Genomic DNA, 16,889 nt, shown 5'->3' with positions numbered 1-16,889 from the left:
TTTAATACGCCTGTTTTAAGGGAAGGACGTAACATGAAGTTGGAGAGTCTGATGGGTCCATGATCACACAGGTGAAATACATAGCAAGGTGATTTCTTCTGCTCACCACTATCCACTTTCTTTGCTCTAGGTTCTGCCAAGATTCCAAACCTTTCTGGAGGTTCCCTGGGGCCATGTGACTACTTTGATTAATGAATTGTGAGGCAAAGTCCAATGTGTTACTCTGGTGGGAGTCAGTTAGGAGCCCTTCTGAGTTATCCACATTTTTTTGCTCACAGAAGCTGCAGCCCTTGACGTCATGAGGTACCACAGCGTCCTTTAGCCACTCCCCAGGCAGGCTGGGCATAGAGTGCGAAATCAAATACTTGTTCTGTTAAGCCACTAGAACATCAGGGTACACTGATTCATGGAACAGTCCAGTCTTTATGGGTTAAAATATACACAGGAAAGTAGTATCTTTTCCCAGTATTATTAAATAGTGAGGAGAAAAATCATCTTCCAGAGCAAGTATATTTTAAACGCCCCACTCTACATGCTACACTGAACAATAGGGTAGCAGCTAACTTCCTGCGGCCATTTAAGTTTAAATGAATGAAAATGACAAAATTTAAATTGTCCTTAACCACGTTAGTTACATCGCAAATATTCAGTGGTCACATGTAGCTAGTGGGTCCTGTCCTGGACAGCAAGAACGTTCCAAATATCCCACATGATATGAAATAGGCTGAAGGACCCATCCCCTCTTAACTCTCTATATTCTAGATCTAGAGAGGGGGCTTCTGAAATTCTTCTGAGTCATAAATACTTTGAGAAAAAAAACTATACAGTGTTACTAAAAAGAAAGTCATTTGGGGGAAAAATAGAACAGACAGTTATGGGTTTTTCCCTCCGGAAATATCTTTGCCTTTCTGAAAATATAAATAAGTATTTAAAAATTGAGTATCTCAATATAATACCTAATTATAATGGGAAATATTATAATATACAGAGCCTCCCAAGTAATATAAAACTATTAAATTAATATTTGTTCTTGTCCATGTACCCATATCCAAATGCACACATTCCACTTCTCTGTCCATTAGCATCCTTGATAATAGAATCACTGCATGTAGAAAGGGAAAAAATGGTAAGCAGACACAGCTCTTTTTAATTAAAGCAAAATCTCAGAAGATTTATTTCTTATTACTGCTTCTAAATTGAAGTGTGTGACTATTTTTTTTTTCATGTGAAAGAAAAGGGGGAAATAAATTGAACCTGAGAAAGGGGTTAACATAAATGGAGAATGAGAAACTTTCTGAGCCAAAGCCAACTAAAGCATAACTTTATCTGTAACATTGTACCACTATTTCATCAAAGATTTAAGCATTTTTTAAATTTTCTTTTTTTACCAAACTCTCCATGTCAGTAACAAAGAAATAAATTCCAAGATAAATTTTAATAAATTTAAAATAAATTTTAAATATTTTAAATTTAGAAATTAAATATTTTAAATTTAGCAATACATTTTAAAATAAATGTTAAGAAATTTTAGTACATTGAGAAATTCCCTAGAATAAATTTCTTGATAATCCAGTTTTGCTTCAAGTTTTAGCCCTCTCTTATCATTATAAAATTTTTTTAAAAAAGGACTATTATGAAATCCACGTAAGTAACACCCCGGGAAAAACCACCAGCTCTTTCCTTTTCAACCCATGAGAGTAGAAAAGAGAAAAAAATGACCACAGGGCCCATGGATTCCATTTTTGTTCTGTAGTCAAATGTGCTCTCTCATACCACTCATGGCAGGCTCCAGTCTTGACTCCTCATCACTGACATACCAAGGGAAAGAGGCCATGGGAGCATTAGTCACTGTTTTGAGGAACATTTTAATCACTGACATTATTTGGAATTGTCAGTATATAATGACAATAAAAGTAGAACAAATTTTAGTTGGATGTTTATGTTTTTATTTTTTATCATGTTGTATGATCTTTAGTTAAGGAGAAAGACTTCCAATCATGTCACCTAGGGACCATTCTACCCACTGCCCTGTTTGGCTACCAGTCTCTTGTCTTTCTCTTTGGTAATGCTGAGGTGCATACCTTTTCCACGTGGAGGAGAAATCCATGGTTTATTTCTTTTGCCGATAAAATATGTTGGCGAGCTGGGTGGCAAAATTGTTGCCATTGGCAGCCTTCATGTAAACTACATCAAAAGAACCAAGGTGTCTCTCTCGTTTGGTGATCACACCAATTCTTCCCAGGTTAGCACCTCCAGTCACCATACACAGATTACCATATTTGATGAAATCAGTAATCTTTCCAGTCTCCAAATCAGTCTGAATGGTGTCATCCATCTTCATGAGGGGATCAGGATAGAGGATAGTGTGAGCACCGTGGGTCACCAAATGAAGGATTCCTTTTGCCCACACAAAGATCTTTTTCATCTTGTACAACGTATACTTGCCTCCTCAGGTGTAATCCAATGAACAGCAAAGCAACACTTGCTGTCATAGAGCAGATGGAAATACTCCCCAGTCTTGTCAGTGCTGATGACATCCATAAAACCAGCAGGGTAGATTGTATAAGTTCAGACTTTGCCATCAATCTTGATGTACATTGCATACAGATCTTCTTTACTTCATCGCTTGTAAGGACATACTTGAGTCTGTTCCTTAGGAAAATGATAAGTGGGAGATATTCTCTCAGCTTATGGGGACAAGTAGATGGATGAAGAGCAAACACACTAGTCACTTTATCCAGCATCCAAAGCTGTGAAGCTACTACATACTTTAGATGCTTCTTAGACCATAATCCATGGCTGTACTAGGCAGAAAAAGACTTACTGTTTTTTTGTTTTGTTTTGTTTTGTTTATTCTCCACAGAAAATGTGTCCCTTTATGCGCTATATCACTTTTACAGACCCATACATGTCTTGGTACCCTCCTAAACTGGTCACATGAACATACTAGTGACATGAGTCTGAGATTGTGTCTAGTCTACAGCATGGAGGAGGTCAAGTATTTACTTTCCTGTAGCAAATATGTGTTCCTATGAACATTTAACAACATTCTTCTGTTACAGTAAGGTTTCATTTTTCTTATGTTACACATTGTAGAATAGCTTCTTTCCATTTTTAATTGACTGTCAATTTAGTCTCAAATACCCTATGAAATATTTTAATTTATTATGACTATTCAATACTTCCTTAGTTGTTTGTTATATAGCCTTGACTTATCCTAATACTCTTTAGGGCATAATTGATACAGACCATACCAGCAAAAGTTAGGGTACATTGTTTTTAGTTAATGTAAATAATTTTAAAGGAATAGACTTTCCAACTTTAAGAAAAATGGCTCACAACAGACTAAAGGTAAGATAAAAACAAAACTAAACTAAAACCTTTGAAGCCCTAACATTTATTCTGAAGCTATTTAAGAACACCCATGTTAGATAGCTGTAGGAAAAAAATAACTTACCATCCACACTCAAACAGAATACATGCTGAGATTCGGAAAAGATGGGATTTTATTCAAGTCAATTGCATTCTATGAGAAAAAAAGATTGGAGGAAAAACTAATGATGGAAATATATAACAGTAATTCACTTCAAAGTGAAAGGTCAAGGGTAAGAATGTTCACTTGTTTTCCATTAAAGACCAGATATAAAATTGACTGCCACTGAGATCAAATATCTCATAATTTTTTTCTGCCTTTACTACAGCTTTCCCATTGCCTCCATACCATTTCAGATTCACCATAGCAGTTTCCAATCTAATGGTGCTAAACACAGAGAGAAGTTCAAAGTAAAAACACAGATAAAGTACAAACTGATAAACTCATTGAATAAAGGAGAATAACTCAAACAACGTCATGGTGCATTCTTTGATGATGGAAAAGATGGGTACAATGATTACACAACATGGTACGATGAACAAATGATCAAATGTTTGTGATAAGCAATTGTCCTCTTCAAAATTTCAAGCGTCCATTCCCCTCTTTTTTTATGACTTTCTGTTGGGAATTCCCAGTCCTATTTATTTTTTTAAGAATTTCTTTATTTATTTGGCAGGGAGAGACACAGCAAGAGAGGAACAGAAGCAGGGAGAGTGGAAGAGGGAGAAGCAGGGAGAAGAGGGAGAGCAGAGAGCCTAATGCAGGTCTTAATCCCAGGACCCTGGGACCATGACCCGGAGCCTAAGGCAGAGAGGCCTTAAGGACGGAGCCACCCAGGCACCCCAAGGAATTCCCAGTCCTATAAATCTTAGCATATCTACACAGTATAGAAATTTCTATGAGCTTTTTCCCCCTCTTTTTTAAATACCAGGACTTTCTTTGGGATTCAGTTAGAAGGAACTATGAACTCGAACACTGTCAAAAAAAGAAGTAAGTGACTGAGACAGCATTGCTGAGTTAAATTTTTTTTCTTTTAATTTTGAGAGGTTATTGTACACCTAATTAGTGGCACTTGGAAGGATTTTGGTGCATTTTAACTTGGAATTTAATATAATATTTGCAAATGGCTGGTGGCTTGTGCATAATGCTGAGCTGCATTTACCAAAGTAGTGAAATAGTGTCACTGAGTATATATCAAAATAGGTAACAGGAGAAACTAATCAGCAGTGAAGGGGAGAATAAAGGCCATGGAATCAGATAGAGCTGACTCTGACTCTTACTTTTGTAGATTATAATGGTGTGGTGTGATGCTGTTACATATTTAACTTACCTAGATCTTTGTTCTAGAATCTATATAAAGTGAAGGCATCTCACTACATGTTTCTTAATATTCTACTTAGGACTTAACTTATTAGTGTACAAAAGTCCTTCCTACAGGCTTCTGAAATGTTTTATGGGTCTACAAAGGTCTAGTGTATTTTTTTTAAGATTTTATTTATTTATTTGACAGACAGAGATCACAAGTAGGCAGAGAGGCAGGTGGAGAGAGAGGGGGAGGCAGGCTCCCCACTGAGCAGAGAGCCTGATGTGGGGCTCTATCCCAGGACCCTGGAATCATGACCTGAGCCGAAGGCAGAGGCTTAACTGAGTCACGCAGGTGCCCCGGTCTACTGTATTTTTAACCATGGGTTTTCAGTTGTATGATAAATCTTGAAAAAATCATTGTCAAAATATTCTGTAAAATGAGATGTAAACTTCATAAACAAACATGGCCATGTGATTTTTGTATTTATTTGCTTTTGCGTATGAGCTTGTCTGTAACAAGTAAAAGAAAAATCATATAATGGTATAGACTCAAGCAAAGATTTCATTGTGATTTAAACTAAGGGAAAAAAATGAAAGAGGTAGAAGATTTAAATTATCCTAAAGTACAAACTAGTATAAATGTACTGAACTGAAACAAATGGAATAAACAAACAAACAAACAAACAAAAACCAGACCACAAAACCTTTATATTTCCAGGAGAATATTATCTGACCATGGTCCTTTTACTTACTAGCTTGTAACTGGTCTTTAGAACTAGTATTAATTTAAAATCATCATATTTGGTGGGTGTATTATTGAATTAATTGGTCCTGCCAGATTTGGGGAACTGTTAAAAAACTAATTTTGTAAAGGATGTATATTCATAGCAATTATAGAAACATCTCAAAGGGGAATATATTGTTGTGAATACCAATGATCAAGAAAAGAAGTAAAAATCAAAAGGTGAATTTTACTCCCAAACCCAACCAACATCAATGTTATAATTTCAGTAAATCAACTGTACATATCACATAAGTGTAATGAGGCTAATTCAAATTTTTTCGAGAACATGATTTTGTTTATAATTAATGCATTGTTTGGTTTTACATGTGGTTAAGGACCTTAAGCTTAAGAAGTTTATCTGTTTTATTTTGTGTCTATGTATGGTTCATTGTGTAAAAATTTACCTTAATAATTGTCAGGATTCTGGTATACAGAAAAATCACTTTCTAATAACCAATAATTGAAGCAACTACACAAACTCATAATTGATTTTTAGCTCATTAAAAAGCTATGTAATGCAAGGATTTTAATTGTACATGTCTATTAATTTTGCTTAGATTGGTAAGATTGATCTCTCTTTCAGTAATGTTTTTCTCACCCTACATTTCTGTGATATATAGACCATTTTTATGTCAAGGATTCCAAACCCACAGGATAGAAAAATCTAAAGTTGAGCAAAACAAACAAGAAAATGGAGGATTTTTTTTTTAAGAATAAAAAAACACCTTTTGAATAATTCAGAAGAGGAACACAAGGATATTGCATAACAATAATATTTTATTGCATATTCTGTTTATAAGAAGACAAAGCAACAGGGCTTTTTTTTTCTGTTGTAGTATGAAATCACATATATTTGAGGAAAGATGTACATTGACAGGAAGAAATAGAGATTCTGAGAGAGAAAAAAAAGAAAGATGTTGGAAACAGAGAGCAGAGAATGTGTCAAAATTTGATGATAAGAAGGAATTAGAGGAGAGAGAGGCATGTGGGTGGGTGGAAGCTGGTAGGAGAGAAGCCAGGCCAAAAGGGGAGGAAAAGATCATTCATTCATTCATTTATTCATTCATTCAGTCAGTCAGTCATGCAGCAAATGAAACAAACACTCCTTTACCAAGAACATATTGAATTCTGGTTATGTGCCAGGCTCTGAGTTAGAATCTGAGTGTGTAGTTGGGAATAAAATGAACACTTTAGGGCGCCTGGGTGGCTCAGTTGGTTAAGCGACCACCTTCAACTCAGGTCATGATCCCAGGGTCCTGGGATCGAGTCCCGCATCAGGCTCCCTGCTCCATGGGGAGTCTGCTCCCTCTGACCTTCTCCCCTTTCATGCTCTCTCTCACTGTCTCTCTCTCAAATAAATAAATAACATCTTAAAAAAAAATGAACACTTTACTCACAGCCTAATACAAGAGATAATCAATCAAATGAACAAAGTTAATTGTATCATTAATTTTATTCATTACCAAAAAATGGGACATTAATTTTCTTGTAATTCCTGCTTACTTAAGACACAATTGTGCCATCAGGCAAGAATAGAATATATAGAAATATATGCCTTAATAGTTTGTCTAAATTTATCCTGTAAGAACACAAGACAATATTATTCTTCACATTCAATATTTTTTAGCTTGTTTTCAGTTTGGGGCAAAAAGAGTGGATTAATGATTTAATTGGAGGTACACTGTATTTCACATGCTGATATCCCTTTGCATTGTCTTTTGAATCATTCATTAATTGCAAAACAGAGTGTTATGCACAAAGCATAGAAGGACTGCTTTTATTTTAAAATGTCAAAACCCATAATTGAACTCCAATTTTAGTTTTATCTTTGAGACTGCTGATTCATGCCAACATTTCTAAAAATCTTATTAGGGATTGGTAATAATTGAGTTTTTGTGGTCATTTTTAAAATCAAATTAAATAAAGCATTATGATCTAGTTTGACCTTTGCAGAAATGTTATCCAGTGAAAATAAAACTTAAGATGCACAATGTAAATATAGAGTTTACCCTTGTACAACACAGGGGTGAGGACCGTGGCTCTCCAATGCAGGCAGAAATCTGCATATAACTTCTGACTCTCCAAAATCTTTCAATAGCTGCTGTTGACCAGAAAACTTACCAATAACGTAAACAGTCAATTAACACATTCTTTGTATATTGTACGTATGATAGACTATATTCTTATAATGAAGTAAGCTAGAGAAAAGAAATATTATTAAGAAAATTCGTAAGGAAGAGAAAATACATTTACAGAACTATATTGTATTTATAGGAAGAAATCCGCACCTAAGTGGACTCATGTCATTCAAACTAGTGTTGTTCAAGGGTCAGCTATATTTAATGCCTTAGAACTATAAACTTGAAATGGTTAAAATAGGAAATTTAATATTATTTATATTTTGCCCCAATAAGAAAAAGAAAGAAATCCTAAGAAATGTATGAAAAAATAACAGAGAGCAGTTCCTTACTGCTTCTTGATCTTCAGCTTTCTTATGTAATCCTTAGAGCCATGGTCCTCAACCTCTATTGTCCATGGGGCACATTTGAGAATGTGTCTGATCAAATGATGATTTCTTGTGTATATAAGCAAACACGCACAATGATTTTGAATAATTTTGTAGGTTTCATAGACATCCTTTAGTCCCTCTTTCAGCCTTAGAAAGGATTTGCCCCCCTAATAGTCTTGGAATCATTTTTAAATCACTGAATCATTAGAGAAAGATTTCTTGTAAAAAACAAACCACCAGTCAAAGAAACTATATCAAATGAAGAACTTCTCTTCTTGTTCAGTTTGGTCTGTTGAGGAATCAGAACCAAATGAAATAAAGGCACGGGAGGGTACTATGGGAGAAGAGGGAAGGAGTGACTGGGTCAAGACAGGAAGTGCATAGATACTAAGTCATGAGCCAGACCATAGGAATGGAAAGGAGCTTCACAGATTGAGAAAAAAGGAAGAACATTTTAGACAGGAGAATCACCACAGGCAAGGTCCTGCCTGAGAGGTTCTGTGGTGTAGGCAATGAGAATAGAGATCCCATTATAAATGAAACATATGGAGATTGGGAAAGAGGGTAGAGAGGAAGCTGGGAGACTAGGCTTTAACAGTTTGTAAGTATCAGCCTATGGTGTATGGGACTGATTTGGGGGTGTGTGTGCAAAATAGGACGGGAATGGAAGATTGAACAAGGAAGGTTATTGTCCTTGACATGGAATTGAATCTCTTCCAAATGAGCTCACTGCTGGCAATAGAAATAATGTACTTAATCCGCTACTGAGCACAACTTCAGGGAAATCACAATGGAAAATGTGAGTATGATCATTTAGTTCCTCCATGGAATAAAATCCTGTCACCAGGTTTGCCACCTCTCTGGCTATGAGACAGTATGAAGACACACAAAGTGTGAGGACACATCTGGTTTCACTGATGACCTACCTAATAATGTACAAGAAATATCCATTTGAAATCATATAGCTGGAGCCAAAAAACAGCTATTTGATAGTTTTTTAGAGTTGTAAATCTGGAAAGGCTAAGAATTTAAACAGCATAATTATCTTTTAAATGCTTCAATTTTGATATAGTGAATGCTGTTGAGGAAAAATTTTTTTATGATCCATAATACAAGTATACTCTCCCTCAACCTCATTCCCATCTTAGGATGTCCTCTATTTTGAGCAAAATTTTGAATAGCAAAACCTTAATGACTCATTCATGTTCATGATCATTTATGGCCGTTACAGCATAGGTCACTCACAGCTTCTGTTATTATCAGAACATTAAAAACCCTGCCGGGGTTTCTCATTGTTATTTGTTTGACATCCACTTATTATTTACCTTTGGGAACATCACAGATGGCCCAATTTCCTTTTTTTTTTTTTTTTTTATTTATTTGACAGAGAGAGATCACAAACAGGCAGAGAGAGAGGAGAGGAAGCAGGCTCCCTGCTGAGAAGATAGCCCGATGCGGGGCTCGATCCCAGGACCCTGAGATCATGACCTGAGCCGAAGGCATCGGCTTAACCCACTGAGCCAGCCAGGCGCCCCCCCAATTTCCTTCTGATCCTCTTAATGAAGTGTGATCATTATTTTCATGGGTCCTCCTGGGGTACCCTATCTGTAAGTAAATAGCTAGCGGAAAGAGATAAATTATATTCAGAGTCATTACCAACTGACCACACCTCAGAAAGAAACCTGTGCAGTTAAATTGGACCCCAATTCTTTGAACTTTAATCTTCCAGGAAAGATGGAGATAAAGATTATGAGTTAAATAAAAGTGAAAGCACGCTGTAATCCTTGTATATACTTACAAATATTTAGGATACAGATAAAAAGACCTTACTCAAACTGGCTTAACCTAGGGAATGTGTTAACTTCTGAAATCAAGAATTTCAGAGGAATGGATGGCTTTGACACAAGTTCTTTTAAAGATTATTTATTTATTGGAAACAGAGAGAGAGAGTATAGGGGAGAGGCAGAAGGAGAGGGAGAGAGACTCCCCGCTGAGTACGGAGCCTGACGTGGGGCTTGATCTCAAGACCCTGAGATCATTACCTGAGTCAAAATCAAGAGTCACACGCTCAACCAACTGAACCACCCAGGCATCCTAACACAACTTCTTTTAGAGGTTCAACTAATGTCATTAAATTTGGTTTCCTTGTATCAGTTGATTCTCTTTGTTTAGGTTACTTTTTTCAGACAGGAAACCAGATGTGATTACAAGATTGGGACCCAGCTTTTGGGATGAGCATCCTCATCTAATAGGAGAGTGTACTTATCCTGATAGTCCCTGCCAAAATCCAAGTATATCTCTTTGCGTGGGATTACATCTCTTGCCCAGCCCTGAACATAGAGCAACATTCGGTAGTGTGAAAACTGTTTTACTCTTGGCTCATACAACCGATATGTGCTAAAAGAAGAGAAAATGGAAAAGAAACCAGTTAGTTAAAGCCATAAATTAACATGACAATAAGACAATAATAAGATACAGTTAAAAAATAATCTTGGTTGTGATTGATATCAGTAGTGAATAGTTTAGTCATCAAAATGCATTAAAGCTAATACCTTTAAAAATCATAAAACTATATATATTTTTAAATAAGTAAATCTTATAAAAGTATATATTTTTGGCTACTATTTTCATGCAGGCCCAAGACAATTCTTAAAGCATAATGTTCTCAAAGGTATCTTTCTTTCCCAAAACATAGCACAATAAACATTCTACTTTCCATTGTTGCTTTTGTAAAGCAAATATTTAAAGATACTTACAAAATAATCTGATGTCACAATTCCTTTTTTATCAGTTTTTCCTTCAATTTTATATGCTTGTATCAACAGTAAATTTTTAGACACTCAGAGCATGTTTTTATAGGTTGTCTTCTTTCCCTAAAGCACACCTAAAGTACATCTTAGATACCCATTTTTACTTCCTTTTTAAAGTACAGTAAGGGACTTCCAGTCCAGACAAGATAGCATAGACTCATTTCTCCCTATTGTCTCCTCTTCCTCTCAACAAAGTACAACTATAAACCCTGGAAATAATTCAAGAGACAGTGAAGACAGAGCACTGACAAGGCAATAGGAAGGTGAGTGGGTTAAAGAGGCCAAGACCTGAACAACAGCATAGAGGCAATTTGGCTGTACTCCCACAACACTCACAAAGACCACCCAGACTCCTTGTCTTCAGACCTCCAGCCTAGCAACAGAAGGCAGTCCAAGGAGGCTGATTCCCTTCTTGAATCAAAAGAGAATCCCTCTGACAACATCAATGCTTAAGAGGTCAGTTGGGAACCCCACAGACAACAAGCAGCCAGCAGGGGGAGCATTCTTCTTTCCTGCTAAATGTTAAGACAATTCTCTTAGCAACTTCTTTGTCCATGTGGACCTGATCCCCCTCTTTTTTGTCCAGAGACTCTGGCTGGCTCAGGTTAGGAGGAAGTGGAATTTCTGGTGGAACCCACCAAATCCCTCTTCTAATCTTCCAATCTGGGGAATCACCAACTGCCCCGCCCCGACCCCACCACTCAGCATGATCAAGGGAAAAGAAAGCACCAGTTGCAACAGACAAACCAAATCAACCAAGACAGAATTGCAAAGGCTCTGAAAGGTCCACTGTTAGCCTACAAAAGTGAACTAAGACTTGGGGCCTAAACCTAAATAAGGAGCCTGCTTACTAAAAGAATAAAGGTAAAAACAATGAAATAGGGATGCCTTGGTGGCTCAGTTGGTTGAGCTTCTGACACTTGGTTTCAGCTGAGGTAGGGATCTCAGGGTTGTAGGATTAGGCCTGCAGGGACTCTGTGCTCAGTCTGGAGTCTGCTTGCCTCTCCCTCTCCTTCTCCTTCTGTTCCCTCTGTTCCTGACCACCCCCCCCACACACACACCCAGTCCTGCTCCAGCTCATGCTCTCTCTCAAAAAACAAACAAAAAAACTGAAATAAGCCCAGAGTCTCCAAATTGTGGGGACATAAATCTTCCCTGGGTTTCTCAGTATTCCTATAAAAAGGTCATAGTCTCCTGAAACTCTTTATATAACATGAAAATTAGATCTGTAGCCATCTATCTACTCGATTGTTCTGATATAAAATAATAGTAAAATTTCTTCTCTCTAAGAGGACCAAATAATTATACGCTGGCAGGGTTTCTAGACAAGCCACCAAGGAGCCCTGAGCACAGGGAGCTATGTTCCTCAATATTTACATTTCAAGAAGAATGAAAACCTTGACCTTGAAAGAGTTCTTCCTTTTAGGCTGAGAAGTCTATAGGAGACAATCTGGCACCCATCAAACATTTTATTTACATAACAAATGTCTGGAATAAAGATACAATTTCAGGAATGCAGGGCTATCAGTCTCTTTCCCCTTTCTATAGGCAGATAAAATTTTTCCTTCTCCCCTCACCTACAAAGAGTCAAGCCACTCACAAAGCAAAAAAATCTGTGGGCTATCATCTATGCCTGAGGAGTAAGATAAAGTCCTCTAGGGCGACTGACCACTTCTTATTTACTATAAATAAGAGCAGTCAACTGATGCCAACACTGAAATAAATTATCTCACAAGGTTATTAAAGCACCTATCATAAAAATGCTTCAGTGATCAATTACTGATTCTCTGGAAACAGATTTAAAAAAAAAAAAGAAAATCCCAGAGCAGAACTAAGATTTGTAAAGGCAATCAAATTCATTTATGGAACTAAAAATCAGAATAAAATTGGTATTATATAACTGGAAAATAGAATAAAAGGTACTTTTGAAAACCCACTAGATGAACTCAATAGTAGGATGACAAAGGATAGAATCAATAAGCTTAAGGACAGAGCAATAAAATTCACCTACTATGAACAACAGAGAGAAAAAATAGCTGAAAAATATTGAACGCAGCCACAGGGACCTATAGAATTATAATAAAAGAGTCCACATATGCATCTTCATAGTCCCACAGGAGAGAAGAAAGAGAATGGAGCTAAACAAGCATTTGAATAAATTATGGCTGAAAACATGCCAAAGTTGGCAAAACACACAAACCTACATTTTCAAGAAAGTGAGTGGATCCCCAACAGTTAAATCCTAAAAAAATAAAAATTAAAAAAAAATTAAAAAAAATAAAGCAACAGAAAAAACAGGCATTATAATTAAATTTTGGAAAACTAAAGGTAAAGGAATCTAAGTGGAGATGAGGTTTCCACACTTCGTGCCAGACAGGAAAATGTTATTAGTAGATTTCTATAAATCAAGTATGTATTTTGTAATATCCAGAAACCACTAGGAAACTATATGGAGAGATACATCCATAAGCACTATAAATAAAGCATACTTTCAATGCAACCTGATCAAATTTTTTCCCCTAATTTTGACATTCCCCTCTCCTTTTTAAAAAAATTAATTAATTGATTGATTAATTTATTTATTTTATTATTTAATTTTTTTGAGAAGGAGCATGCTTTATGGGGGGAAGCATTGCATGCAAGCAGCATATGGAAGCATCTTGGCAGGTATTATACGTATCACCTCAAAAAGATACACAGCAGTTTCTGCTAAGAAAGAGCTATTGGAACATGGGTTCCTTTGGGCAACTTCCCCAACCTAATACTTCAGAGGGGTTAGGACACTCCCAATCATTTCCTTAAGGAAACTGTGGTCTGCTGGAGATGGAGCCCCACAGGGGTACCTTCTTGGGTTTGTTGTTGTTGAATATAATGAACACCTTCTTTAGATTTTATTGTCTTCATTTGTTAATTTTATTCTATATTCTCTCAAGCCACCAGTCTAGCTTCTGTACAGCTTGCCTTGATGCCGGCATCAAGAGAGGTCATCTGTAGCCGTGGTCAAGTCATCCAGGGTTACACCATCAGCCAGCACCACCCTGCTTGTGTGGATCTGAAAAATATGTTGCTTAGTCTTTTCATCAGGAACGGGAAACTCGATCTTCCTTTAAATACAGCCTGATTTAATGAGTGCTAGATCTAAAGTTTCTATTTGCTTTGTGGCCACGATAACTTTTACATCACTCCTTGAATCAAATCCGTCCAACTGGTTCAACAGGTCCAACATTGTTTGTTGAATTTCTCACCACCAGAATTTGAGTCATATCTTTTGTTCCAATGGTATCAATTTCATCAATAGACAGTGATGGATGGTGCATGTTCTTCAGCAACTCGAAATAATTCCCCAGCTAGTTTGGGGCCATCATCCAGGTACTGCTGAGTAAATTCAGGGCCAACCATTCTCAAGAAAGTGGCTGAAGTTTAGTTTGCTAGGGCTTTGGTTAATAAGATTTTACTGTGCCAGGTGACATGTCCCCATTTTTACCATTGCTTTTTCCACACACATTTTGACATTAATTTTTTAAAACCCAAGGAGCCCAAAGAATTTACTGCTGAAAACATGCCTTTTTCAGGGGTAAGGTATTGGGACCTCTGTTTCTGTCCCTAATACACACAATAGTTCTCAGCCAGTGGTTTCCAAATGTTGCTGTTTATCAGCATTACTTAAAGAGCTTTTAACTGGATGAGGCCATATCCCGCACTACTTAAGTCGGAATTTCTGGGGGTGGGATTCAAGTGAGACTCAGACATTACCAGTTCAAAATTTTCCAGGTGATTCTAACATGTAGCCAAGTTGAGAACCCATGATCTGAGTACTTACTTACAGTCTTCAGCAACCTTTCGTTGAAGAATTATCTGTGTTGCTTTCACATAGGGACACTTGGAACTGGAGGAAGAAATGTAATAAACATAAGAAAAAAGGACTGAGGTGATCAGGAAGGCAAGTTACCATTTATTTTATGAATGGACATTTAAAATTTTGGAGATTTAAACTGTATTGTAATCATTTCCCAAACAACTCTTCCCTCTCAGCCTTGAACATTAGGAGCCAAAGTAATCTGTAGTACTAAGGTAAACCTTAAAAATAAAATCACTTAGAAAATCATAGGGAATCAGAATCAGATGTAATAGCCCTGGACAGCAACTGCTTGTGTTTTTTTAGTTACTGCTTTGTGTTGTTATTTTTATTTATGTTCAGTAATAATTAAACATTTGATAAGAATCTGTTAAATTCTGCTTTTGATAAAATTTTTCTTGGATAGAGTTCTTTTCTTCTTTTTTCATATTGAAAATCCTATTTCTTTACTTTTACTGAGGTAAAAATTATATGCAGAGCAAGGAATGCATAGTATAAAATTAAGTGTAAAAATCAAACAGTATTGACAAGTTTAATATGTAATATTAATAAAACATTGAATGTAATATTAATAAAACAAATAAAACATTGGCATCATCTTAGGAAACTTCCTTATGCTTCCTTTCAAACAATCCAGTAAGCAACCTCTGTTTTTATTTCTATCACCATATATTAGTTTTGTCTGTTCTTGGACTTTTTATAAATTAAATCATACACCACACACTTGCTTATGTCTCTTTTTGCTCAACATAATGATTATGAGATTCATCCCTATTGCTGTGTGTCGCAGCAGTTCATTCTTCGTATTGCTCAGTAATATTCCATTATTTCAATGTGACATGATTATTTTATCCATTTCATGTTGATTGGCATTTGAGTTATTTTTAGCTTTTGGCAGTTATCAATAAAGCTGCTATGAAAGCTTATACAAATCTTTTTTGTTCATGTTTTGATTTCTATTGGGTGCATTTTCTCCCCAGAGTCCAATTGCTGAAACATACCGTAAATGTTTTCAGAAATGACTTTTAAAAGTTGACTTTAGAAGTTGTATGTGTAAACTTTAAGCAGCAATGTATAAAAGTTCTGTTAGTTCTACAACTCACCAACATTCAATGTGGTCAGTTTTTTCCATTTTAGAAGACTTGAAGTAGTAAGGTTTACTATTTTTGCAGATTTTTTTTTCAATATGATGACCTAAAATTATTTATATATGAGACATAATTTAATTTTAAGGTTTATATTTAATTTTTTAAGTTTGCTACAGATGGAAATTTACTCTTGAGCTAGTCTCCTTCTACAATATACCCAAAAAGGTTTATTTATTTGTTTAAAGATAGTGAACATAAATTTATTTATTTATTCATTTATTTTAATTCAGGAATAATTAACATACAGTGTTATGTTCAAACTAGTTTATTTTAAATAAACTAGTTTATTTAGATCAAATAATTTTAAATGATATGCAATATTATAGAAATAAATACATGTCTTTTAAATAAAATAATTTAAATATTAAGAAAAAATAGTAAGAACTAGCAGAGAAATATAGAATATGGGTAGACTTGATTTAAGGTTAGAACTTAAGTAGGTAGACAAAGCAAATGAAGATTATGACATTCTAGATCAGTATTTGATAAGCCAGTATTCTGAAAATAACTTGCAGATTTTCCAAGAGCATTTAGTATTCAGTTCAACTGTAGTACCTGTGGCATTAAGACAAAATGAAATGTTGCTTCTTCATTAGGCTAATGTTTAAATTGTTTCCACTTCTTTTTGTAATATATGCTTTTGATTTTTGTCATTTTTCTTGTTCCATTTCGTCTTTGTTTTATTTTATATATATGTATATATTTTTTAATTCCAGTATAATTAATGTAGTTTTATATTAGTGTCAGTGTACAATATAGTGATTCAACAATTCTATACATTACTCAATGCTCATCATGACAAATATACTCTTAATCTCCTTCACCTATTTCACACATCTGCCCACACACCTCCCATTAGGTATCCACCAATTTGTCCTCTATATTTAAGAGTCTGATCTTTTGTTTGTCTCCTCTCTCTCTCTTTTTTTTTTTTCCTAAAGATTGATTTATTTATTTGACAGAGACAGCTAGAGAGGGAACACAAGCTGGGAGTGTGGGAGAGGGAGAAGCAGGCTTCTCACTGAGCAGAGAGCCTGATGCGGGGCTCAATCCCAGGACCCTGGGATCATGACCTGAGCTGAAGGCAGACAATTAAGGACTGAA

The 16,889-nt window shown here is 35.8% G+C and overlaps 2 pseudogenes; both read right to left on the bottom strand.

Moving 5' to 3' along the window:
* Positions 1-2,016: 2,016 nt before the first annotated feature.
* Positions 2,017-13,575, bottom strand: LOC111146828 (annotated as a pseudogene).
* On the bottom strand, positions 13,572-15,769 carry LOC111146820 (annotated as a pseudogene).
* Between the last annotated feature and the right edge of the window lie 1,120 nt (positions 15,770-16,889).

Source organism: Enhydra lutris, unplaced genomic scaffold (genome assembly GCF_002288905.1).
Source record: "Enhydra lutris kenyoni isolate GAN:26980312 unplaced genomic scaffold, ASM228890v2 scaffoldscaffold2, whole genome shotgun sequence".
Lineage (NCBI taxonomy): Eukaryota > Metazoa > Chordata > Mammalia > Carnivora > Mustelidae > Enhydra > Enhydra lutris.
The sequence above is the reverse complement of the archived record's forward strand: the minus strand, read 5'-3'. Positions and strand labels throughout refer to the sequence as shown.